The 27,866-nt window shown below is 39.2% G+C and overlaps 1 long non-coding RNA gene across 1 annotated transcript in view; it reads right to left on the bottom strand.

Moving 5' to 3' along the window:
• LOC118354363 (uncharacterized) overlaps nt 1-13,316 on the bottom strand; it is a 70,923-nt gene extending 57,607 nt beyond the window's left edge. The window contains exon 1 of the long non-coding RNA XR_004814792.2: nt 13,075-13,316. This is a non-coding gene — a long non-coding RNA (uncharacterized LOC118354363). The remainder of the gene's footprint in view (nt 1-13,074) is intronic.
• Between the last annotated feature and the right edge of the window lie 14,550 nt (nt 13,317-27,866).

Raw genomic sequence — 27,866 nt, 5'->3', positions numbered from 1 at the left:
TGTACTTTTGTTTGGATTTAGTTGCTAAATTTGATTTGGTTTTACAGCTTTTTTAAAGATTTTATTTATTTATTCATGAGAGACACAGAGAGAGAGAGGCAGAGACATAGGCAGAGGGAGAACCAAGCCCCATGCAGGAAACCCGATATGGGACTTGATCCTGGGAGTCCGGGAACACATTGAGCCAAAGGCAGATGCTCAACTGCTGAGCCACCCAGGCATCCCTGGTTTTACAGCTTTATAAGTGCACTAAACATGAGATATTTGTACATAATTTCAGGTTTGCATATATTTAAAGAACATATGTATTACAGTATGAGAGCATTTTATGTTGATGTTAAAGAATCTTTGACATTAAAAAAAGATGTGGAATACTATTCAGTTTTGAAAAACTGTAGTTTAGCATTGAATGTTCATCCTTTGTTCATAGAAATATGTTTTTTTGTGTGTGTGTGTGAATACTTGTGTCAATTCTTAGAGATTAGAGATTACATTAGTTTTCTCTGTTTCCCGTGACACCTAGCTAAGTGTCTTACATACAACCTTTGCTCAATAAAATTTATTGATGATTGGGATTGCACTGATAAACACTTCCTGAAAGCAAGGTATCAGAATTTTAGTTTTTCACATGTAGCATGAAGTTGATCCATTAATACTTGGTTTATAAAATCCTTGCCTACTCTGACATTCAAATAGCTTATATGAAAAGATAATTATATTCATGCTAAGGATAAGTCTGGTTGTGAGAAGCAATTTTTTGCAAAGGTAAAGACATCTAGTGATTGTGCCCATGGGGAGAAAGCACATCTTCAAATGTTTTGTTTTTCAAAAGGGGGTGGGGGATGAATCTTTTTTTCAGTTGGTGTAACTCATGGAGTTCCATGTTGCTGACAAGGAGATATGGCTACATGACTATAGTTTTTGCTGTGCCTTTTTCTTTATTGAAGGGAACAAAACACTTTTTTTTTTCCTTTTGGAAATAGTCATAGATGAAAAGTGGTTGTATTTTCTTTGCTCCCTGAAAGTTGTTTGAAGGAGTCAGTTGCCAGACCAATCAAGAAAGCAAATATAACCTACAGTTTATGATGTAGTTGGAAGAGAAGATTAATATCAACCTGGAAGGACATGATGGGTTATGTAAAGTTTCAACACAAATAAAACTAGAAACCCCAGCAAAAGAGTTTGGAGTCATTCGCCACCACTCTCTGATGTATGGGTCGGTTTTGAAATATGCAGCCTTGACTAAAATACTTAAACTTTTTAATTTAATTCTCAAGAATTCCCAATCCAATTAATCCAAATGGTGTGTGTGTGTGTGAGTGTGTGTGTGTGTGTGTGTGTTTTCTCTCATGTGGACTTTAATATCAGAGAACTCTGAATTAGAATCACAGGCCCACTCACTACAGATATTTACCCTGGGCAACTTCCTGAACCTTTCTTAAGATCAGTGTCTTTATCCATGAGATGGGGGCAACTTTGATTAATTTTTAAATATAATATGAAGTGTATGAGATTCTATATGTTAAGGCTCTAACTTTAGATTAATGACCAGTAAATGGAAGTTTATTCCTATTACCTTCTAAGATCTGAAGAAATAGAGATCCACTGCTCTCTGAGCTTAAAGAGAGGTCTTCCTTTCTGACTCATCAAAGTTACCATGAGGAATTTAAAACACAAATATTATTATGCTCTGCACTGAATTAGTGGATCTGAGATGGAGTCTGGGAATATATACCTCAAAAATCCATCCATCAGATTAAAAAATCACTGTCCTAAAGAACAAGGTTAATGCACTAGTTATATTTTGGATCTTTAGTCTTTAGAGAAGGGTCTGGCACAAAGAGTGTTCAGAGAAAATCTGTTAAATGCATTATAAACAAATCTCCTCTATCACCCATGAGTGATGGCATTGATTCTGGTATTCAGACTGACCATTCAGAAGATGGATCATTGGACTAATCATGGCTGGTTCAATTAGAGAAAAGTACCATTACAAAGCACCCAAAATAAAATTAGTTTGGGTATACCATATAATATGGTACAGAGTAAACATTTTCTCTCTAAAACATAAAAGCCATGACTTAGAGTCTTTCTTCTATTAGGTACTTAAAACGGACTACAGTGCTCAGTGACTATCTCCTATAGGAAGAGTAAGAACCCAGATTAAGGATTGTCATATCATTTTTTGCCATTACTTGCAGAGGAATTGCATATAAGATGTGGGATTGGTTACACAAGGTTATGTTGTTACATTCTCCTCCCATTTCTTTTTCCAACATTGCATGGTACAGAGCTTTGAATAATCAAAATAGTAGTAGTCTGTAGTCATTTCTAGGTTGATGTTCAAAATGGCTAGGTTTAGTAATTCATGGGTTACCAAAATACCTAAGAACACTTGATGACTAAACCTTATACCCAGAAGCTGATCTTTTCTTCCAAAGTGATTTTTAGATATTCTATCCAAGATTTTGTCCTTGTTGGTAGTAAGAAATTTTAAAATAAATAATAAAGTGTTAGAAAAAGAGAGAAAATAGAAATTAATATTTATCAGCTCTCTAGGGGAGAGTTTTTGGGTTTCAGTGAAAGAACAATGAAATAACTCACAAATGTATAACTATATATAAACAAATTAAGTCTAAATTAAAGGGTAAAAAATGAAATGGGAAAAATATTCACAGAATGTATTGCAGAATGAGTGAATATTTTATATATATAAAGGTAATACAAATTGTTATAAAAATGAGACGTCAAATAACTGGGCAAAAAAAGTATCAGTTAATTTATAAAAAAGTTCATCAGGTTAATATGATTATAGGCAAAAATTCAATTTATAAACTAAAAAATACAAAATAAAAGTAAGGTTTTATTTTGTTTTCTCCTATCAAATTTGCAAAACTCAATAAAAAAAAATCCTACCCTCTCAAAGGGGAAAAGGCCTTATATATAATGCTGATGGGAAAGTAAATTTACACAAGCCTTGCAAAGAAAGAAATTTAGTGATATTTGTCAAGATCCATAAAAATGATTTGACCTACTGATCTAATAATTCTACTTTTGGAAAAATAATACTAAAATAATTACAACAAAAACCAGAAATCTCAGATTTGCAAGAGAAGACATTTATTGTTTATACTATACAAATTTGGAAATAAACTAAGAGTTTAAAAATGGATAATCTTAGGTTAAATGTGATTCAGTTATCAAATGAAATACCATGTGGATGTTAAAAATGTATGTAGATAACTTGTAATAATATAAAGTATTATGTTATTATATTACAGGAAAGACAGGATACAAAATCATGTACAGAAGAATGATCACAAACATGATTAAATTTAACATTTTAACCCCCCAAAAATGGGGAAAAAAGATAAGGGTCTTTTCATAGAAGAATTACATCAGTATGGTATCCCATGGGTTGGTTTGTAATTGAGTGGCTTTAATTGCCAATTTTTTTCAATTATATTCCTTTGGCTTTATTTACATTGTTTCTAATGACCACATATAATGAGAAAAATAATAACGTACTGAAAAGAATGCCCTCTAGCACTTGTTAACTCTACAGTAGGAATCCATCCTTATACTTTTAGAGGTTTGAGGGATGCCACATGGACAATTCACTCTCTGCATGGAATGTGTCATAGAGAGCCAAAAAGCCTTAGAAGACTTTCCCATTCAGCTTTATGAGCAAATGAATAAACACATGTATTGGGTTAAGAACAAATGATTATAGTGACATTGGTTAGGAAAAAAATTAGAAGAACATAGAGATGAACACGTACTACCTCTCTAGAGAAAATTCTCTAAGCTTTCAGGCAATGTAAGAAATAAAAAATATTGGGCTATAAAAATAACTGGCAAGGCTTACATGTAAGCAAATATATCCAAATTAAAAGATAAACAATAGGAAAGTAATACAGAGAATGAATGTGAGTCTCCCTAAAGTTTGCTGTTCCTAAAACTATTTTAGCTCTCTTGTCTTTCGGTAGAATTCCTCTGGCAAGGACTGGAATGCAGGCTGAGTTTAATTTACCCTCTTAGAGAACATTTAGAAATTATAACTATTGTTCTCTTCTATAAATTCCCAGTTTGTCTGCTCAGGTGATGAATGAGATTGGCTATTTTCCTCAAAGCCAAACATTGAGGCCATTCTTTGGTAGAAAATTGTTTATTTATTGTATGATTATGGGGTGTACATTTTCCAAATACAATATTAATTTTATATATTCAAAAAAGGAAATTGGAATTTAGTTTAGGAGACACTTGTAAAGCACTTTTGAGGAAGCTTATGAGACCAGGCCTCTAATATTCCTTTACATTAAATCTTTAGGATGGATTAATTATGGGCTACAGGAAATAGAGCTAAAAAAAAAAAGACCTTAGGTTATATTTAGTTTAACAGTCCAACCTTTTTTGAAAGGGGTGTACAAGCATTTGATAATGATCAACATGTATCTTTTAGTATATGCACAAAGGAAGAGCAGAAAAAGCATAAGAGTTAATGATTGTACATTTATTTATTTACTAATTGGTCTTACATTTTTTTTTAAAAGAATAATGTGCTCAATAAATATGTCCCAGACATTACAGGATTCATGTGAATGTAATGCTGGTACAAATCCTGAACCTCTTCATAAGTAGTTTGGTTTTCAGTAATATATTCAAAGAATATTCCTCAGAATATGGCGTATATAACTGTGATGTTGTCTGAAATGATCTCTGGTTGGGATGCCTGAGTGGCTCAGTGGTTGAGCATCTGCCTTCCGCTCAGGGCATGAACCCAAGGTCCTGAGATTGAGTCCTGCATTGGGCTCCCCATAGGAAGCCTGCTTCTCCCTTTGCCTCTCCCTCTGCCTGTGTCTCTGCCTCTGTGTCTTTCACGAATAAGTAAATAAAATCTTAAAAAAGATCTCTGGTAGCACTTTTTAATTTTTATACAGTAGTCTCTGATTTAAGATGATTTGACTTAATGATTTTTCAACTTTGTGATGGTGTGTGAGTGACATGGATTCAGTAGAAATATGCTTTATTTTTATCTTTTCCTGGCCTTGTAATAAGCAGTACAATACTCTCTCCTGATGCTACCAATGCCGACAAACCACAACTCAAAATGAGCTGTGCAATCATGAGGGTGAACAACTGATACACTTACAACCATTCTGTACCCATTCAACCATTCTGTTTTTCACTTCCCATACAGTATTCAATAAATGACATGCAGTATTTAATACTTTATTATAAAAGAGGCTTTGTGTAAGATGATTTTGCCCTATTTAGGCTAATATAAGTGTTCTGAGCACATTTAAGATAGGCTAGGTGAAGCTACGGTGTTAGGTGTGTTAAAATGCATTTTCAACTTCCAGTATTTTCACCTTATTATGGGTTTATTGGGATGTAACCCCATCATAAGTGGAGGAAGTTTTGAAGTAAAGTATTTATTTCATGTATGAAATTCTAACTAACACCTCAAACCTTATTTTGTGGATAGTATTGCTTAAAGATATAAAGAAATATTTTAAGTAATTTACATTACAGGTGGTATCATAGACATGATGAAAATTGGAAAGTGGTACAAGAATAACTTAAGTTTAGAAAACGATGAATGAAGAGGTTCCTTGCACGAAGCAATAATAATTCACAGATGGTAGAGGACTCCTTTTGGAAGTATCTGCTTGCAGGTTTAGAATTTAATTCTATTGGGGTGACTGGGTGATGGGCACTGAGGGGGTCACTTGGCGGGATGAGCACTGTGTGTTATGCTATATGTTGGCAAATTGAACTCCAATAAAAAAATTTAAAAAAAAGAATTTAATTCTATATCGGCATGAGGCAGCATGTTGATTAAATAGGTTTGAAACATTGGTCATCTTAATGACCAGAGAAAAATCACCCTTGACTCAGCCCCCCACCCATTAGGGAGGTGAACAAAGTCAAAATGTCCATCATATTGGGTTGATAGGACTTGCCATAGAAATGGGACTAAATTCTTTCATGATTCACCCATTAGAATTGACGTATTTTTCTTTGTTTTTGTCCTAGAAATTATAAGTGTGCAATTAAAATATATAAAGGAACCACAGAATCATGGCATTTATTATTATTATTATGACTTCTGTATCCTCAAACATTTTAGACTGCTTTATAGTTATCCCATTAATCTTCCTAGAAATCCTGAAAAGGTGGGCAGATGTATATATTGCTGATACTCTGCAAGGAGAGCTGGAGGGACTCATGAGTCATTATTCATGCAGGTTGTGAGTATAGAGGAGGAAAGCAACATCCACATTTTCCAATTGGCTCTGCATATCTAGATCAGTGTCACTAATGCCGAATCAACCAAAGCCATGCTGTCACTGAAGTCAGGATAGAGGGATTGGTCGAGATGATGTGTCAGAGAAACAGCCAAACATCCTGACATGCTGTGTTTGTTTGTTTGTTTGTTTGTTTGTTTGTTTGTTTTTTAGACTTCAGAGAAGACCTTTAGGGTGCACTGTGGCTCCAATGACAAATTTTAAAGATTATTATACAATGATTTGCAGAATTTTTAGGGCTTTGGTTGTTTAAATAACTATGTAAACACCAAGTAGACTCTTAAGCATTGAGTGGAATGAAGTTTTGATAGGCATTATGATTGAAAGTTAATTTTTTCCTTTGAGTTTCAACAGTTGTCATAAATGTGCATAAATGATGACTGGGTCATAGAGGATTCTAGGGTAGTTAATATTTCATAGCCATGAGGTATTCCTTCCAGAAATATTTATTGAAAACTTTCTCTGCCTTATGACTCACTATGCTGCTATTATTGTGGCTTTTGTGAAAACACTTTGTCTTTGTGTTCATATTGACTGTTAAATAGACCCCATTAAAAATATGGCAGCTTGTTTGGGAGATTTATTTACTACTTTCATTTAATTGCCTTACCTACAGTTTGTGATGCCTCACATTCAATGGTAGAAATTATAAGAAATTACAAACAGTCTAAATTTAGCTTATGAAACTAACATATGTTCTGTTTTTCAACTGTCTTGTAATCAATTCTTTTATTTATGAACAGTATAAATGAAATTCATAACTACTTATTTTTTTTAATCTTTGCCATTCTTTTTCTTGGGAACATAATTCCATAATGGTTGAATTAAAATTTAGATGTCTTAAGAGAGGACTTTCATCCTGGGTCTAACCCCAGTCAATTAATTTTTTTTTTTCAGGAGAGGCAAAGAACTCCCATTGTTCTCGAACTCAGAGACAGAAAGTCTAAGGTCCATTGCTGTAACTACATATCATATCTGGCTCATCACAACCACCCGTTATCGCCATCACAGTTCAATGTAATTCCCACTTATGTTCATTAAGCTCTATCAGGAGTAAGATGTCTTGCTAGATTTTTTTAAAAGGTTTATTCATCCGAGAGAGAGAGAGATGGAAAAGAGGGGCAGAGGGAGGGAATCTTCAAGCAGACTCTCCACTGAGTGCAGAGGCACACGCAGGGCTCAATTTCACCACTGTGAGATCACAACCTGAACCAAAACCAAGAGTTGGATGTTCAACAAACTGAGTCACTCTGGCACCCCACTAGATTTTGTTTAATGGGAGTAGAGTTTGGAAAGTACCATATACATCTTGAAGACATAGTCTCCTCCTTCTCAGAGCTCATGATTTATCAAAGTAGATATTCATTTATTCATTAAGACATTCATGAATTTTTTAAAATTGTGCATCTATTATGTGCCTGCACTAAGCAATATTTTTAAATTTTTGTTTTGCTTTTGTCAAGCTATGATTTCTCTTTTCCCTTGATCCCCAGACATAAACCTCAGGAAAGTAAGACATAAATACCAATAACTAAATTATAGGGTCTTTCTGGATAAATGCTATTACAGGGCTTGGATGTGTTATGACATTATAGAGAAGAGAAAGGTAATTTCTAGCTCGGGAAAGAAAAAAAAAAATCCATGAGCCTTTTGGCATTTGAATTAAGGCTTGGAGGATGAATAGAGTATTAAAAGCAAAAGTAAAAGAAAAAAATAAAAATAAAACAAATGCAAAAGTAGAGATACGAGTGAGAAACCAGAGGTGGGGAGTGGGCAGAATGAGGCTACTGGAGGTAATAGAGGCAGAAATAGAGGAAAGGCAGGATAATTTATTCAAACTCTCATAGGCTTGAAAACTGGACCTTTTTTTCCATAGGAAGAGACTAAATGGCAAGATCAATGTTTTTGTCCCCAGAGATGTTAGATAGGTCTTCCCCCACTTCTGATCCTCTTTTCTCCTTCACCTGCCTTAAGTTCACTTACATTAAAATCCATTGGAGAAATATGAACTTTTGCATTTTGATTCTACAATGAGAGTGCTTTGGCATGGCTGTTCTTTAGAGCACTGCATCCAGCTAAGTTTATTGCAGAGGTGAAATGATCAAAGTATTAACTACTGCAGTATCTAACCATCCCACTCCTTGCTGTCAAAAGCAATTAATGTGGATTACATATATCTGAAAGAATTTCTTTCATTTCAAACCTTGGAGCATCTCCAGCGAGGATTAGGTAGGAAAATGAATGGTATCATTTGCATAATTTAGGAAAATATGAATAATAATTTGTATTTGGAAAAGCTTGCTCAGACTCTTCCCAATACATTGGTGCCATATGGCTTATCAGCTGAGTGGAACCAGGAAGTAAGAATTCCGTATGATACAGTAGTCTTAGGAGCAAAAGACTCCATTGTCATGTTGCATGTGCTTTGATGCAAGACAGAAAAAAAATAAATCAAAGCTACCAGTTTTAGATTCAGTATTTATGGCTGTGTAATGGATTGAAAAAGTATAGTCTTTCAGTCTCCAGGGATATACATAAAACTTAGATAGTACTCCTGCTAGGGATATGCACTGAAGATAAAAATGAGGGGAACAGGTTAAACTTAGGAATTTAAAGATTTGAGTGGGGCAAAGAAAAGTACTTGCTTCAAGCCACTCTTTTCTGAGTAGGCCCAGAAGCATCATTCAGACAGAAGATGGGAATAAACTAGTGCAAGGTCGATGGAAGCCCTGCCTTTTCTAACATAATGGTCTTATGGAGCCAGGATAGAACAATGACCTGTTATTACTAAAACCACTTGGCTTGACTATTTTCACCTTTCCTGGGAAATGTGTTCACAATTGCCTTTCACAATTTTAACCAATAAGCAGTGCCAATGATGGAGTCACTTCTGATGGGAGTTCATCAGAATGGACTATGTATTTGGACCTGAATCCAAATGATTCCTGATTTACTACTTGTAAAGAAGCTTCTCAGGCTCACTTCTCCTTGTTGGATTTCTGAGCACTGTTGGAAATAAAGACAATTGTTTCCTAGATTAATTCCATTGTTTTGCTTTGTGGGAATTTTCAAGTTCCGGGGACTGGAGTGGTGAAATATAGTTGGAATTAGCAAGAGACAATCTTGTAGAACATCACCAATGACAGGAGCTATGGTGTAGAAGTAGAAGCTTCAGAAGTGAAATCGGGAATGAGAATTCAGTGAGTTCAATGAAAGAGAGGTGCCTTTGCTGTCTTCAGCCTCATTATCAACATGGTGGCTCACAGTGACAGATTCTTAGGAGTCTCAGATAAGAAAATATATTAATTTTATATTCAGCAAATGAAAAAAAAGAAAGTGGGTGAGCATTCTCAGGTAATCTTAATTTGGTTGGGCACATTGATTCTTGGTTGGATATTGATCAATGCTAATAATGCTGATAACACAACATAGTCTTTTTCTTAATAGCTTACAATCTAAATAAGAGATAAGATTTATCCCTGAATAAATAGCGAACAACTTTTAAAAGTATCTATGTGTATTCTTGCTATATGGACATAAAAATATCTGTATAATGGAGATACTATTTTAACAATAGCTACATTTGCTAGAGCAGTCTTATCAAATAGACTGTATTCTTTTTGCAGCAAATGCTTCTGTATTTTTATCTTTTATGTTGCTGGCTATATCTTTAGCTTCCTGGTTCCATCCCTCAGACCCTTAGACCTCTGGACCCAAGTTTATACCACAACCCACCCTCTCAAATTTTTCTGTTTTGCCTTTTGGAGATTTCCACTTATAAGTTGAACAAATGTCTTTACATCATCATTTCTTACAAGCACATTCATTTATTTTGTTGTCTTCATTGAATCCTGTTTTTCTCAGAGGTTACAGTTCTGGGTGGCCCACTTAAGCATATGAGTTCATTTTCCCAAGACTCAAATATGTCAAGAACAGAAAGTGGCCCACTTCTAGACTTCCCATGCCAATTCTACACCAGTATGTCTCCAACCCCCTGAGAGAACCCTTAGTCCCCTGAGATCCCTTGCATCTAGCTATTGTCCTCATCTCCCCATTGTTCCTGTCATCTGGTGACCTCCTCTTTAGTCCTCTAAATCAGTTATACTTTGAAAACTTACAGCCTTTCTCTCCACTGCATATTGCCATCATCTGGGGTGGGGGGGTCCTAGTAGGTATGTCAATGTCCCAGTTGCCACCCGTGCCTGTCTTGGTTTCTTTTTTTTTTTTTTTTTTTTTTTTTTTTTTTATTTATGATAGTCACAGAGAGAGAGAGAGAGAGAGGCAGAGACACAGGCAGAGGGAGAAGCAGGCTCCATGCACCGGGAGCCTGACGTGGGATTCGATCCCGGGTCTCCAGGATCGCGCCCTGGGCCAAAGGCAGGCGCTAAACCACTGCGCCACCCAGGGATCCCCCTGTCTTGGTTTCTTGACTTCATTCTACTTACGTCACCAATCTCCATGAGGTCACCCTGGACCTTTATATTAGCTCAAACCATTCTAACCCTTCTATATGCAATGCCAATCTTCTATTTGCTGACCATACTCAGTGGCTCTGCCTGCCATTGGTTGGTTTCTTCTGATTCTTTTTTCCCCTTGTTTGCATGCCCGCTATAGATAAGGATTTTTCTTCCCGTATGCTCTTACTTCATTTCCAAGCCAATCATATTAAAGTCAGATTCAGCAACAGTTGTTAATTGATTATATGAGTTTGGTCTGTGCATTTCACTTTTCAAGTCTTTGGTCCTTTGTCTCAAAATTCTCTAATTGACTTTTATAAGTCCCATAACTCAGTGGCAATCAGCAACCATCATAGGCAAGAAGCAATGTCTTAGCATTGCTTCATAAAGAGCTATAGGCATACTATTAATTGTTTTTTATTTCTGTAAAAAGGTGACTTAATGCCATTGATTTTGAACAGGATGTTTATTTATGTGGATTTCACTAGAATGGGCCTCAGTAATTTTTCAGAAATCTAGCAATAGAAATCTATGTGCTGAGGAGCCCTGGATCATTCATGGTAGCAAAACCAATGAGGGTTTTGAAAGTCTTTGAATAATGGCACAAGAAGAAGAAATAGAGCCCCAAGTCTCCAGGAAATGGTTTAAGGATAGAGCCTCAAAGTGATTTTTAAAATATTTCTTTTCAGCAGAGCCTTTTTATCTGACCTCATTAAAATGTCTCAGCATTGTTTATTCAACATACCATTTAATCAAAAGTCTCTGCTAGATTTTTTCCCAAGATTCATTTGTGATCCATATGAGCAAACATTGTGGAGGGTTATAATGAGGAGAAATATAGGAGAATTATAGCAGCTTTCTTTTCTTTTTTGAACAGTAAATATTTTAGTAATCCATATCCATCTCTTAAAATTCGCTTATCTTTGAATCATAGCTTTAGATAAAAATCACTGCACATGTCTGAAAATCAAAACGATTGGAAGGACACAGAGTTATATTTCTTAGTATTGCTGTTTACTTCTCATGTAAAACTATAGGAAAGAATAGGCAAAAATACCATTCCTCAAGACTGGTTTTATCATTTGGTAAGAAAATAGTTAATAGTTCTTGCAGAGTGTTTTAATCTTCTTTATTGCATATTCAATAAATATGGGAAAGATCAGATAAAGTCATTCAAGTAGAATGTTTTCATTTCATAGACGAGAAAATGGAGGCCCAGAGAGGTTAAAATAATGAGTACTTTAAAATTGTTTATAATCATTTTAGTGTTGGTTTTATTTTATTTCACTGATGTCTCATCTCCTGGATACACATCATCTCAATCTTCAAAAAATATTTATTGCCGAGATTATCATGACCACACTTAGAGATATATCACAATTACGTCAGGAAGTACAAACAGAATTTACATTAACCTGATATTAATCATTGATATTGTTTGGCTTCAAGAATTACTGGGGAATAAGAAAGGTGGAAAAGCTCAAGAGCTGATTTCTTTAACATTCCCCATGTATTTGTTTGGACATTAAATATGTTAGAATTGTACCTTCCAATGTCTCCTATCCCATGTGCTCTTTTAGAACCTTATCACTTCCCCATCAATAGGTAAACCCCTAGGTTGCCTAGGTGGCAAGGTTGGTTGAATATCTTAAACTTGGCTTTGGCTCAAGTTGTGAGATCAAGCCCTATGAGATCAAGCTCTGCATTCAACGCAGTCTGCTTAAGACTTTCTCTCCCTCTCCTTTTGCCCCCTCCACCTTCTCTCTCTCTGTCTCTCTCTCTCTGTCTCTCTCTCTCTCTCATAAAAAGAAGTGAACACCCATCCTCCCTTGACTCTGAGTGCACTGTTTCAAACAATACAATATGCTAGATTCTTGCTAGCAGCCCAAATATAATGAGACCAAAAGTAGCCCACATGGGCAGACCATGCAGAGAGGTCCTAGAGCTACATCCTGCAGCTGCTCTACCTTCTTGCTCTTTCAAATCCAGTTACAGATTGTTTGCAATTGCAGGAGAGAGCCCAGGTAAGAACATCCAGCCAAGTGCTTCTGAATCTCTGATCCATACAAACGGAGATATGATAAAATAATTGTGCTTATTTTAAGCCACTGAGTTTTGGGGTGATTTATCATGCAACAGTAGCAATTGAAACAGAAATTTTCTCCCATAAGACTATTCCCTTAACAGTCATAAGAGCCACTTAGAAGGTGGAGATTAGGCAGTATAGTTTTTATTCTCAGAAGGTTAATATGAGGCATCAGATCCTGAGTCAGCTCATGTACGTTGCTGCTGATCTATTGACTCACCTTATTGGTGTGGAGAAGCACCTAGCATTCCCGTGACTCCAGCTTTCACTAAATCTCCTGTTTCAGATTTTCCAATTCCTGGGCCAAGTGTGCCTACAACTCCAGGGCCAAGGGTGCTGGCTTCTCTTGCATATCACCCTCACAATCCAGGTTTTAGGTGCTGGGAGAAAGATGTGGGTTCCAGTTCATCTTTGCCCTTATCCACACCCATCATGGATGCGGTCTGCCTGACCTCTGTTGACTTAGACTCAATTACAAACTCCTCCACCAACTACCATATGGCTTCAGGTCCAATCCCTATAACAATTGCTTATTCTACATCACTGCTCTGCTTTTATGATCAAATCCTCCCTGGTGCAAAGGTGCTCAGTAGGGTGTTGATGTGCTTAAGGCATGGGGCTCCTTTCCTTGGAGATGGGTCTGAGTACTGAGGTGACATGAACAGTCTTAATTTAGTCTTTGTTGGGGCTTATCAACATTTCCAAGAAAAACCACTCGTCTTGGGAATCTGTGCAGTTGCTGCAGCAGGGATGTTGGTGCCTGCAATGACGATGGACAAGCTGGAAGTGAGCCTGGAATTTTGGAAGCACTCATGCAGAGATACATGTGAATTTTGTAAATGCCTACACTGTAGAATCCAACTTGAGCACAATGGGTTCATGGAAAGAACATTTATTCATGATTTCATGAGGATGTAGCTGAGGACACTCAAGTCCATCTGCCTTTTTTCAAGGATTCTTAAACCATTAATGTATTTATCTCATCCATCCCTCTTTCAGTCCATCTAGTCAATCTTTAATACTATTGTTATGCTTAAGTATCAAATCCCTCCTCATATTTGAAGCACTGGAAAAGGTTTTTGCAGATAAAAAGAATTAGTACTACTAATTAGTGAATAAATTTTGTAAAACATTATAGTAATTGCTGCTTTAGCAGTCATTAATGAGAAGCACAGCGATAACTATCTGCATTATAAATCTGTGGTTTAGGTTTATTTTAAATTATTATTATTATTATTATTATTATTATTATTATTATTAAGAGAGAGAGAGACAGAGAAACAGTGAAAGAAAGTGGGATTGAGGCACAGAGGGAGAGAGAGAATCTTGAGCAGACTCCATGCCCAATGTAGAGCTCCATCTTGCAACCCTGACATCACGACCTGAGCCGAAATCAAGAATCAGACACTTAACTGACTGATCCACCCACACTCAGGCACCCCCTGTGGTTTGGGTTTAATAAGGAAGAGGGCTAGAAGAGTAGAGAAATTGTCCATATGGTATTGAGTGTTTTTCATGAACTGTAGATTTTCCAGAACATTTTTACCATTTTATGGGATGGGAAAAACAATGTTAGATGTTTTGCTCTGATAATTGGATTGCTGTCTGAACTATTCTTTGTAGATGATGGTTTCCAGAGGGAAACTCAATTTCTTTGGCTATGTGTGTGGTCATGGGGATGAGAGAGCCCATTAAACAGAGCCTCCTGTCCCTACCTTATTTTTTTGAAACAAGGAAATAAAGTAAGGCATAAGACAGATGGGGGCCAATCATCACTTCATTATCAGTAATGACTAAGTCAGAAGACACAGTTTAATGTGAGAGTTAAATCACGCTATAAGTCAAACACCCACAGCAGAAAGATCTATCTACTGAGTCATGGGCAATCCCAAAGCACATCATGCCCCACACATGATAAAGACCTACATGGAACACTGGAAAAGTCTTGCTTTCCATGGGTTGGCAGGTTCTCAAAAGGAAAAGGAAGTCCTGATAAAGCAAGCATGGCTTGCAGATAATGCATGTACTCTACCTCCGCTAAGTGGAATAAAGAGAGCAGTGGCAGGAGGCCGGGGCTATGGCACTAACAGACTCCCTTCATAAGACAAGAAATGCAAGGAATAGGAAAGAAGTATTGCCTTAATGGTGTGAATTCATAGTAAATTTCTCTTTCTTAGGGATGGGACCTGAAAAATATTATCCATAATCCTCTTCCACTAAGTCCATTTCGTTACCCCATTAATCTTGTAACCTATCTCCCATTTTGCAAACCACAATGGCAGCAGTGGTGGAACTAGCGACATCATCCCAGTGCAAGTTCTTCATTTGCTATTTTGCTGACCATATGTAATTGTAGGTGACCTGCAACTTACAGTATAGAATGACCGCCAACCATGCTGCCTTAGTGCCTTACCTACTATTGGCTCATCAGTCTATTGAAGTATGCACTTGGTCTTGCATCAAATCTCTACTGAAATTATTCTTAATAAAGTCACCTGGAAGCCTTACTTGCCAGATCTAATGTTTTCTTCTGAGTCCTCCTTTCACCTGAGCTCTCTGTAGCACTTTTGAATTTTTCTCCTGCCTGGGGCAAAACCTCTAGAGTACATTTTCCAAAGTAATAAGAAGAGGAAGCATATAGGTTTGTTAGGGCTGCTGTAACAAAGTACCACAAACTAAGTGGCTTAAACAACAGAAATTTATGGTCTTGCAGTTCTGGGAGTTAGAAGTATGAAATCAAGGTGCCAACAGGGTGGTTCCTTCTGAGGGCTGTTAAAGATCTGGTCTAAGTTTATCTCAGTTTTAAATGGTCATCTTTATATTCTCCCTGTGTGTGTGTGTGTGTGTGTCCCTGTGTCCAAATTTCTCCTTTTTATGAGGACATCAGTCATATTGAATTAGGGCTCAGTTGAATGACCTCATTTTGGCTTTATTATCTCTGTAACAATCTTTTTTTTTTTAAGATTTTATTTATTTATTTGGGAGAGAGAGAAAGAGAGACAGTGTACAAGTAGGGGTAGAGTCAGAGGGAGGGGGGAAGCAGGCTCCCTGCTCCACAGGGAGTCTGATGCAGGGCTCAATCCCAGGGTCTTGGGATCATGACCTGAGCAGAAAGCAGAAGTGTAACTGACTGAGCACCCAGGAGCCCCACCTCTGTAACAATCTTATCTCCAAATAAGTCTGCACTATGAGGCACTGGGGATTAGGATTTCAAAATAAGAATTTTGAAGGGGTACAATCAACCAATAACATGGAGAAAACAAATTTTTATTTAACATCGCTGGTGCCTAGAGCTGCAGCTGCTACATTGTAACCATGAGAAGATAATATAGTTTTCAGGGCAATAAAGAGAAAATGGTAGGACTGTAAGGAAACCTGATCCTCACTGGCATCTTTGATCAAAGTGGTGTTTTAGGAAAACAAATCGGTCACTGATGTGCATTCCATTTAGATGGGAGCAAGGTGAAGCTGAGAGTAGATAAACCAGTTAAGTGACTACTGCAGTAGTCCTGGTGAAATAATTTGAACTAAATTAGTGGAAAGAAGGGACATAGTCCAGAGGCATCAATGAGAAGCCTTTCTTCTAAAAAGAAAGGTGGCCACCAGAGCTGTGTTTGGGACACAATCGCTGCTTCCTGTCCCAGGGCTGTTAGTGCTGGTACCTGCTTGGAATGTAGGCAATGTAAGAAAAAATTGAAAGGAAAGACAATCCAGCTGTTCTGATACCCAATTTATGAACACAAAGAACTTGTGAATTGAACTTTTCCTTCCTCCCAGTGGTACAATTTTAGATATTAGCTGACAGTCTAAAAGTAGGCAATTAAAGTAGGTGCTTTTTTTTTTTTTGAGATTTTTATTTAAACTCCAGTTAGTAAAATAGGTGCTTTAAATCAGTGCTCCCTAAACTGTGATTCATGGAATGCTAATTCTGTGAGTTATTAATAGATCTTATACAAATCAAAGGGGAGGCTTGAAGAGATGTTCTGTGTCCAAATGAATTCAGAAATTGAAGTTAAAGTCCATAATGCAGGACATCTCAGAGCCTTTAGTATTCTAGCATAGAATGTGAATCTCTAGCATAAGGATATAGTAAACAGCATTTGCAAAACTTCCGAAACCCATGGTTCATCAATTATCAATATTTTAACAGAGCATCTCACAGGACTGCATTCTATGGGGCATAATTTGGGAAATGCTGTTTTAAACAATGATTTCACTCGAAGCTTCATTTCTTTTTCCTCTGGTACGTTACACCTTAGCTATTCAGTGTCCTCAGTGTAAAGGGCCTATTACAGATGGGATTGCCAATTCCCTGGTGACCCGTGAGCCTCTGTGCAGTGATATTGACATCCCCATTTAAAACACTGAGGCAGGAAGAGATGAGGCATACTAGTGTGTGAATAGAGCTATTCCCAGGAGACAGGAAAGACGAAAGAAAATCTATGAGCCTGCCTCACATCAGGTAATGGGCCAAATATTCAGTAGGCCTATTGGGCCTTCAAAGCCCACATTTGGAGCAGAACTACCAAATAAAAGGCACTGGCTACAGACACCCCTGAGAGGGAATTTTTCAGGTGAGGAAATACAACCACTCTTTCCCCAGGGAGAGAGTTTCTCTGGACTCATCTTCCTGGACATATGTTGCTCCTTATTACAGGCCCCCAGGCAGTGGTGAAGTCTGCCTTCTGCAACAAGATCATGTTTGTGTTTTACACTCATCCCCCTCCCAGGGGTCTCCCTTTGCTTGCACAGCAGGTAGTAGGGTTTATAAGTTCAGAGCATACATAGATACCAGGGCTCAAATTCTAATTTTGAACCTTGTGGATTTTGCCCTTGAGAAGATATCTTAAGATTTTTTGGTCCTCAGTTTTTCTTATATAAAATAGGAGTACTCATAATATCTGCCTTAATACACACTTTTGAGGCTTATACAAGCCGGGTACTGGGCAAAATCATACTACTAATGATTAATAAGAATAATGGCTTAATAAATGTAACAAAGTACAAAAAGGAAATAAATATTAAATAAGTTACTAAATTGCTTTTGAAACACTGCCACACATTTTGAGGAGAGGATATTTCCAGGCAGAAGCTAAGGCATTTGCTGATCTATAGAGATGGGATGGATTACAAAGAGTGAATAGAACTGGCTTTTGGGTTCAAGGTCTATTGTGTCCAGATATAGAAAGCAGTGAGTGTCAAGTTTTATGGAGCTTCCCTTGCATCTGTGGAGACTCACTGGGGGATTTTTTTAATTGGGGAGGGACATGGTTAATTCATTGCCTGCTAGAAAGGTCACTGGCGGTAGCATGAAACTATGTGTAATCACCCACATTGGAGATATGTCCTTTACCTTTATGCACTTTGCTGTGTAATTTAAAGATAAATTAACTTGCGGATCCCATGATATTTGCTACTAAAGTGTCATGATTGACAAAATAAGAAATGATCAATTGGTTTGTGCATGGTAATGGCAATGAGTTTAAACAGAATCCACATGCTGGAGAATTCTGCCTCAGGCTTAGAAAATTGAATATATACTATTTTTGAATAAGATAATATAACTTAAATTTGTACAGCTCAGAAAACTTTCAGGAAAGCAACTCTTGTTCCCTTTGCCTTGTGGGAATGGCCTCTAGAGGACATTAGATGAACTATAAACCGTGGTTGAGCATCCCTAATTCCTTATAGCTGAAGGAACATGTTTTAACCTATGGACCTTTTACATGTGAAAATTCTATTGGTGGAAAATGAGCTTCTGAATACATACACTATAACCAGATTTCTTGTCTTGACATTTCATATGCCTTCATAACCTGGTACCAGATGCTTCCAATAGTATCTACTCCTGATTCTTCTATGGAGACACGGTTCTCACAGTGTCCCCAGAGGCGGCAGATGCATTCCTGGCTCCCAAACTGGCTCCAACCATTTCCTACCCAAGGGGTCCTCCAAACTCTTCTCTTTCTGTCTGAGTTATACTGTTTCTTCAGAATCCATCTCCTATGTGACGGCAGCATTGAATGTTACAACCTTTCGTTGTCTCCACATGCATTCTCGGTACTTCTTTCAACTGTATCATCTGTATCACTTGGTTGGAACTGAATCTAAGACATAGTACAAAGATGTGTCTCTCTTGGTGTATAGCTCAGCCCTGAGCTGTACACCAAGCCTGAGCAGGGCGTGTCTGGAGGTGTGTCGCCTACCTGTTCTGGGAGATGGTGAAGGAGAAACAGCTGGGAATGAGTGGACTCTGGGTGGGACTAGGGTTGCAGAACCTGCCCTGGCTGCAGGCCTGGCCTCTGAGGCAGGTTCTGTCCAGTCCGATATGCTTAAAAGAACAGTGGCAGAAAGGGACATTGTTAAGAGTTAAGCTCCTATTTGGGTCTTTGGAAATTTCATTAATCTCCCTCAGTCTTGGTCTCCTCATCTTTAAAGCAACGCAGAATGTATTTTAAAAATTTAACAAACAGACAAAACACATATCTCATGGGGTTATTGTGGAAATTAAATCAGTGAACTTACACAAAGTCCTTAACACTGTGACTGATGCATAATAAGCATCCAATAAATGATGGTTGTTATTATTGTGATAACCAACAAAGAAGAGGTTACAGTAAAGTGTTCCTGGAGCTTAGAAATAAATTACCCTCTGTGAGAGGCACTAGGAAAAATCAACACAAAAAATGAGATTAACCATCTGTTGAATTAAGCTCTCTGAAAACAGTCTGAACATCTGTGTGGATACGGAAAAATTTGGGCAACACCCAGGTCCAATCAAGCAGGCTGAGGTATCACATGTGCAGAGGTCCAGCTTGACTGTGATCCACAGCAAAGAAACCTGGACTCCAATCAGGTATATTAGCATCAAGGAAGGAAGGAAGAAGGTCTCAAGAGAATTGACAGAGTCTAGGAAAAGAAAGGGTAGAAGATTAAGGCTTTGCTATTTTTTTATTCAGCATTGCAGGAGACAAGCGATATGAGGAGAGACAGAGGCAGGAAAACAGAAAGAAAGAGAAAGAGAGATAGAGAGGTAGAGAGACACAGTGGAACTGAGATAGACAGGAGGGGGGAAGGACAAACTGAATCCAGAATACAGGAATATTCATGGGACCAGAGGGGTGGATCTGAGATGGTCCAAGTGTCTCTCCCTCAGAGACAATTTTGTATTATTTACCCTTCTTCCAAGCAAACTTTTTATTACAATTTTAATTTTCAAGGCTGAGGGATTTTTTGGTAACTCCTGCTTTGATCTTAGTGAGAGGGCTCAGCAGCCAGACCTCATCTGTTGGAGGGGTGAAATGCTTCCAGAAAGCCTGTTTGAGGCAACAAGTGGCTCTGGAATTTTGGCAAGGAGGGGGGAGTAGTGCTAAGTCCATGGAAGGTGTTCATAGTTACAGTTAGTCACAGCTTGTTGTGCTTGATTAGATTTGAATCTATTTCATATTTCACTCAATGCACATCCGTTCCCAGTCCATTCTCTGTAGAACACTGGGTTATTTGGGAGATGCGTAAGGTGATACATTTGCCTTTTTGGAACTTTCTATCCAGAAATTCTATGAGGTTTGCACAGGAATGCTCAAACAGCTGATGCCACTGGGGGTGAGGGTGCTGTGCTATGATGCAAATAGCAAGGAGCAGATCTGCTGAGGGGATGTCCTTGTGAGGTGGACCACCTGGAGCAATTGGCATTGGGACTGACACTCAGCAGCAGTGGGCATTCCACCAGACAGTGGATGGCATTATGGATAAATATAAGATCGTAAACAATGGAGATGTGTTTTAAAGACAATGTGGGGGCAAATTTAGACTGATGACCCCCTTCTGGCTCCTATAACAAGTGCCATAAACTGAGTGGCTTACAAAAACCAAAGATGTATTTCTCTGTAGTTTCTGGAGGCTGGACGTTGGAGATCAAGCTGCCAGCATGTTTAGGTTCTAGTAACAACCTTCTTCTGACATGTAGCCTGCTGATTCTCATTGTGTCATGTCATCACATGGTGGAAAGAGGGCCACAGAGCTCCCTAGAGTTCTTTTATAAGGGCACTGATTCTATTTATGAAGGCTGCACCCTTATGACATAATCACCTCCAAAAGACCCCACCTTCTAAAACCATTACATTGGGGGTTAGGATTTAAATGTCTGAGCTGGGGGAGAGGGGGGCATACATATTCAGTTCATTGCAACTAGCTATATGGGTGATGGAGAAAAAGTCACCAAGTAAACACCTTTGATTATGAACCTCTGGATTCTTCCAGTGGCTAATAAAGTGAGCTGCATGCAATAGGTGCTCAGTGAAAACTCACCATTATTTTGTTACATTTCATGATTGATTTTATTATTTTTTTAAAGATTTTTATTTATTCATTCATAGAGACACACATACACAGAGAGAGAGAGAGAGAGAGAGAGGCAGAGACACAGGCAGAGGGAGAAGCAGGCTCCATGCAGGGAGCCTGACATGGGACTTGATTCCGGGTCTCCAAGATCACACCCCAGGCTGCAGGCAATGCTAAACCGCTGCACCACAGGGCTGCCCGCATTTCATGATTGAGACACAGATCACCTCTGACAGGGACTCCTAGTCCACTTGGACATGTCATGTTAAATGTACTAAAGATTCTCAAATAAGCTGCGGTATATATCCTGTGCCTGGTGTGACTTATAATAAGGAAAGTGATACATGGAGCAGCACTAGGGGCCATGTGAAGAAAAATAGAAATAACTCTCATTTGTTTTAAGGCTTTCAATGGACTAATTATATCAATTTTATATCAATCTATCTAATTTAAACCCATGACATAGATGTTCTTTCATCCCTTTTGCAATTGTGCTATAATAAAGAATTCATACCAGGCTCTTGGTCCTACAGCTTAGAACTTCCAGAATGGTGTCTTTGGTAAGTTAATGAGATGGCTCATGGCTGGCGCCTCTAGGTAGCTTCAGGATGGGGCTTGTTTCTAGAAAGACCAAGCCATGATTAGAGAGTTTAGTTCAACCCCTGACTTCTGGGGAGGGGTGAGGGCTGGTGATTGAGTTCGATCACCAATGGCCAATGATTCAATCAACCATGCCTATGTAATGGAACTTCCATGAAAAGATAGTATTTGGAGATCTGGGTTGGTGAACATATTTAGATGCTGGGAAGGTGACACCCACAGAGGGGTCATGGAAGCTTTGTGCTCAACAAACCTCGTTCTGTGAATCTCTTCCATTTGGCAGTTCTTGAGTTGGATCTTTAATATTTAGCCAGTAAACATAAGTAAAGTGTTTTCCTGAGTTCTGTGAATTGTTCTAGTTGGATTATCGAACCTGAGGAAGGGGCAGTAGAAACCTCAGATTTATCACTGGTTCATCCAAAATGCAGGTTTGCCCCAGGACTTGCAGCTCATGTCTGAAGTAGGAGCAATCTAGGGGGACTGAGCTCTTGATTTGTGAGATCTGTGCTAACACCAAGTAGTTAGCATCAGAATGGGATGGAAGAGTTGGACACTGATTTGGTGTCAGAAGCAATGTCAGAGAAAAGAGAAAAGCAACAGAATATTAAGAGAAAACTAAGGATCAGAAAGGTTAAGTAATTTATCTGGGTCACACAGCTTGCATATGAGGGACTTAGACTGGAGTCCAAGTCTGAAACTTTCCAGAACCTCTTACTCAAGTAGGTTGTGGCTGGCCATTCTGTTTTGCAGGACTTGCTGGAAATCAAGACAGAAAAAGGAATGGAGAGGACTTGCATCCACCTGGAGAAGTAGCACAATAGTGCTCAAGAGCTTGAGCCCTAGACTTGGGAGACCTGGAGTAGTTTACCAGTTTACTGCTTAACTAGCAAACTTAGGTGAGTTGCTTCAGCTTTGCAGCTTTTCAGTTTCTTTATGTATTAAGTGGAGAAAATAATAAAATCTATTCCCTGGGGTTCTTTTTTTGAGAATAATCTGAGTTAATATGCAAAAAGCACTAAAGATTTTGCTTAACACATATTGACTCAAATGTTAACATTATCATTATTGCTATTGGAAAACACCCACAAATGGCAGCCCTATAACGAGATACTACAACTTAGAAAAGAGTTCTTTGTTATATTCCAGCAATTACACTTCTGGGTATTTGCCCAAAGAATACAAAACATACTAATTTAAAGGGATATATGCACTCTGATGTTTATAGCAGCATTATCTATAAGAACTGAATTATGGAAACAGCCCAAGGGTTCATCAACTGATGAATGGATAAAAAATGGGCTTGAAGGGGATCCCTGGGTGGCTCAGCAGTTTAGCCCCTGCCTTCGGCCCAGGGCATGATCCTGGAGTCCCGAGATTGAGTCTCACGTCGGGCTCCCTGCATGGAGCCTGCTTTTCCCTCTGCCTGTGTCTCTGCCTCTCTCTCTCTCTCTCTCTCTCTCTCTCTCTGTGTGTGTGTGTGTGTGTCTCATGAATAAATAAATAAAATCTTTAAAAAATGGGCTTGAAGATTAAGATAGCTTCTCTCCAGAAAGGTTTTAAAATGCTACTTTTAAAAACAGAAGGATGACCCCATTTACATCTGAAATTACAATTGGTCAGTTATCAAACCACAGAATATGTGATACACACACACACACACACACACACACAAAGGAGTATTACTTGGCCATACAAAGAATGAAATCTTACCATTTACAATTACATGACTGGATCTAGAAAGTATGATGCTAAGTAAAACAAGTCAGTCAGAGAAAGACAAATACCATATGATCTCACTCATATGTGGAATTTGGAAGCAAAACAAATGAGCAAATGGAAAAAAAAGTGTGTGTGCGGGAGAGGCAAAGCAAGAAACAGCCTCTTTACTATAGATAACAAACTGCTGGTTACCAGAGGAAAAGGAGGTGGAGGAAGGATACAGGGAGGAGGAGGGGGATGGGAGAGGGGATGAGATAGCAAGGAGTCCACTTGCTATGATGAGCACTGGGTGTTGTATGGAAGTGTTGAATCACTACATTGTACACCTGACACTAATACTATACTGTATGCTACCTAATTGGATTTTAAGTAAAAATTTAAAGAAAACAATGAAAAAAATAAAGAAAACAATGATATAATGATGAAGTAAGAAGACCAATTTCATACATCATATATGGAAATCAGCACTGTTATTTTAAAGTCAGAATGAAGCCTCTATTTGACTGAAAAAGTAATCTTGAGAAGCAAATAGCTAATTACTGCTAAACAAAATTGTGAGCCAAAATTCTTTGAAGTAAGTGGCTAGGACATTTCCATGAGCCATGCAGGTGGTCTCTTCCAGGTCACTAGAAGAATCCAACACTCCCCATGAGGTAGCAGAGACAGAGGGAGTTCCTTCTAATTACTGTGACCATCTATAGTGTTGCTCCTGACATGACAGACAGAGACAGACAGACAGACAGACAGAGACCCCAGGGCAACAGGGACCAGAGGGGAGGCAGTGCAGGAGGGATAGAGGGAGAAGGAGGGGGATAGGAGAGGGGAATGGGGGACTGACAGAGACCCCAGGACAACAGGGAAGCAAGGAGGTCAGAACCAGAGAAAACCAGGGCCTCAGGGAAAGACTACACAGAAGGAAAGTAGCCAGAAGTTCATGTGTCAGTTTTCAAAGTGTCATAGAAAACTCCAGTCCAGGGATACAGGAGTGAACATGGGAGGATGGAGGCCAGTCTGGGGGTAGTGGTGGGGAGAGAGTGGACAGGTGCTGGAGGGGATGCCATCCAATACTAAAGAAGAGGGATTATAATAACCGGTGGGGATTCAGGGATGCCGCAGAGCTAGCAGTCTGCAGGGCAGGGCAGGGTCCTCCTAGATCAAACATAAAACTAAATGATAACCGGGAAAGGAAGGCAATGACCTTGCCACTGAGGTGAACTGCATGCACATCCAAGAGGGACCAGGGCATTGGGCTCCACCTGCAGGTGCTCCTACTCCCCTCCCTGTTTGAGTGCCAGGCCCAGGGGACCCTAGGTTTCACTGCTAAGGGAAGCAGGAATGGCATACCACACAGTCCCAAAATATTACATCTTTTAAAAACAAATTAATACACTTTTAATTTTGGCAGGGAGAGCTGATTTCAGCCAGGTGTATTTACCAGGAAGTTTTCACACATACTAAACAAACAGTCCTTCTCTACACACACAGAGAAACTAGGGTAGAGAAGAGAAAGCGAGAACCCAACTGGAGATGGGTCAGATAATTAAGTTATTTGGAAATCAGCAGGAACCTGTTTGGGGGACACATTTCATTCCCCATTTTCCCGATCAACGTTTTTCTCAGATCCAAGCATTTCCCCCTTTGTGGGAGTCTCTCCTGCCAGGTCTACATGGGAAGCCCTTCTTGAGAGCAAAGATTCTCTGGCCCGGTTTACAAGCAGTTTTTTTACAATTAGAATAACCATTTGAGGAATTTCTTCTGGAGGGTTTGAAGACTAAGATAGCTACTCTCCAGAAAGGTTGAAGAAAGTTACTTCTAAAAACAGAAGGATGACTCCATTTACCTCTGAAACTACAATCGGTCAGTTATCAGACACGCACCGACTCTTTGCAGCGTGGGAGGCACCACGGGCGGTAGGCACAGAGGTAATTCCTACTCTAAATAAGATCGCAGTCCTTAGGAGCCAAGAGAAACGTGCTCTGAGACAGAACAGGTGTCAAACTGTAAATTCCTCTGTTGGCCAATGTCCAGTCTGGGCAATAAAAACCACCTTAGGTACTTAAAAAAAATATATTTATTTATTTGAGACAGAGAGAGTACAAGGAGGGTGGGCAAAAGGAGAAGAGATACGAAGCTCGATCCCAAGACCCCAGGATCATGACCTGAGCCAAGCGCAGACACTTAAACATCTGAGCCACCCAGGTGCCCTCACCCAGTTACTTTAAACATTCAGAAATGATTACCAGGATTTAGTGAGCCGATCCTGAAGAGCAAAAGGCAAATGTGGCTGTTGAGTAACACAGAGATGCTAACTTCAAGAAGCAAGTTCCATGACTTCCCAGGCTGGGGGAAAACTAGAGGAAGGGGCAGTCTAGAGCCCAGGAGCTGGAGGAGGGGCCGGTGGGGTTGGACCCAGGTCTCCGAGGAGTCAGGTGGCCCTCCCCACACAGGTACCGAGGAAGTCAAAGAGGGACGCGGGAGGAAGTGTCCGGGCCTGTGCAGGTGGGTGGGTGGGAGGAGGGTGCAGGTTTTGAGATCCCTGCACCTGCCAGGGGCAGACTCACGACTGCAGAAAGTTGGGCGGGGCTGGACGCAGGAGGGAGAAAGCAAGGCTACCTCCCAATCTCCCCCAGGCGCCCCCTACACGAGACGTCAGCGGGGAGCAGCGGGCCAAGATGAGGTGGGGTGTTCGAGTCCAGCCTCAGCATCCCAGAACACAGAGAAGGGTGAGTTAAGAGAGTAGCTCAATCACCAGGACAAATGCCTTGTAAGAGGCACAAAGAGAAGCTCCTTAGGGAAACTTAGATGTGATTATACTGCTCTGGGCCAGCCAAGACTCCATGGACAAACACATTTTACTATCGAGTAGATAGATTCCAATGTGGCCCATTCACTTGTCATTCATTTATTTATCCAATACTTATTTGAAAGCCTGCTAGGTGCCAACTGTTCTGTTAAACATTGTAAATACAAGGATGAATACGACAGGCTAGGTGCTTGTCTTCATAGAACTTGTATTAGAGAAAAGAGAAAAAAATTGAATAAGGAACGACAACAAAAACTGATGTATTAGTAAGTTCATAAAGGAAATAAAGCAGGGTAACATGGTCAAAAGACACAGGAAGAGGTGAAGAGGACTTCAGATTAGGCCATCAGGAAAGTGGTCTCCAAGAGGTGACAGTTGAATATCACCTGGAATGGTAAGACAGACCTAAATATGCAAACAACTGAGGTAGGGTGCAGCAAAGTGAGCAGAATGAACAGCAAGTGTGAAGGCCCCGAGGCAGGAATGTACTTCTGTGTTTGAGGAGCAGGTTTCATGAGAAAGGCATCAGTAGGAGAAACAGCCAGACACGGGACTTGTAGGGCTCATAGAATCTTTGTGGACCACCCTAAAGATCTGAAGTCCACCTGTCAATGTTATTTGGAAATTACATTGTAACAAGACAAGACAGACTCAGGTAATCAACTGTCCAGACAAAAGAGTGTGATATTTTGCCTTTAGATGTCTAGCAATGGAGATGATGAGAAGTGACTACTTTTGCAATATATTTTCTAGGTATCACCAATGGAATTTGCTTGTGGATTAGATGTCAGAGACGAGGGAAAGTGGAATTTGGAGTTCTGAGACACTAGATAAGCAATGGTATCATCTACAGGTTTGGGGCATATGTGGGGAGGCATATAAATTGGAAGCATCTCTTAGATACCACATAGATGTAAAAAAAAAAAAGGCTGTTGGATTGATGAGCGACACTCAAGGGAGAGGCAGTGCTAGAAATCTGATCATGGCAAGACCACAGTGGAAGGATACACTAAGAAATATGGAGTAAGAGATAAATGGAACAGAATTCACTTTTGGGACAGCGCTCTTAAGTCTAAATTAGGGGCAAGGGGAACTCTGTGTCTGTTGGGGCCACCATGGACACTCGAGGGTTTTAGGCAACTGGAGGTTGGCATTGATTCACATTCTCAGCTGAGTTGGATCAGATCTAGGTGATGAGTGCATTTTGAGGCAGAAGGGGAGAAAGTACAGGAAGCGGTAAGGGAAGAGAGCATTCCCATGGGGGAGCAGCCTGAGCAGAACCAACAAGTAGGGATTTAACTACTACTCTGTGGCATAGAAGGAAAACAACTTCTATTTAGATCAAAGAAACCAAGAAGTAAGGCAAATTCTGAACCACATACTAGAACTGAGAAGCTTCTTAGAATCCATTTATTCCAACCTCATATTTAGACATAGGGAAACAGATGTTGAGGAGCTAAAGACCCTAGGCGGGTGCACACCATCATTTAGTACCTGAGCAGGGTCTCCTTTTACTAACCCTCCTATTACATCATGAATGTTGTGTAGCT

The sequence above is a fragment of the Canis lupus genome, chromosome 3 (genome assembly GCF_003254725.2).
Source record: "Canis lupus dingo isolate Sandy chromosome 3, ASM325472v2, whole genome shotgun sequence".
Classification (NCBI taxonomy): Eukaryota; Metazoa; Chordata; class Mammalia; order Carnivora; family Canidae; genus Canis; species Canis lupus.
Note: the sequence above shows the minus strand (reverse complement) of the source record. Positions and strands in the feature narration are given on the sequence as shown.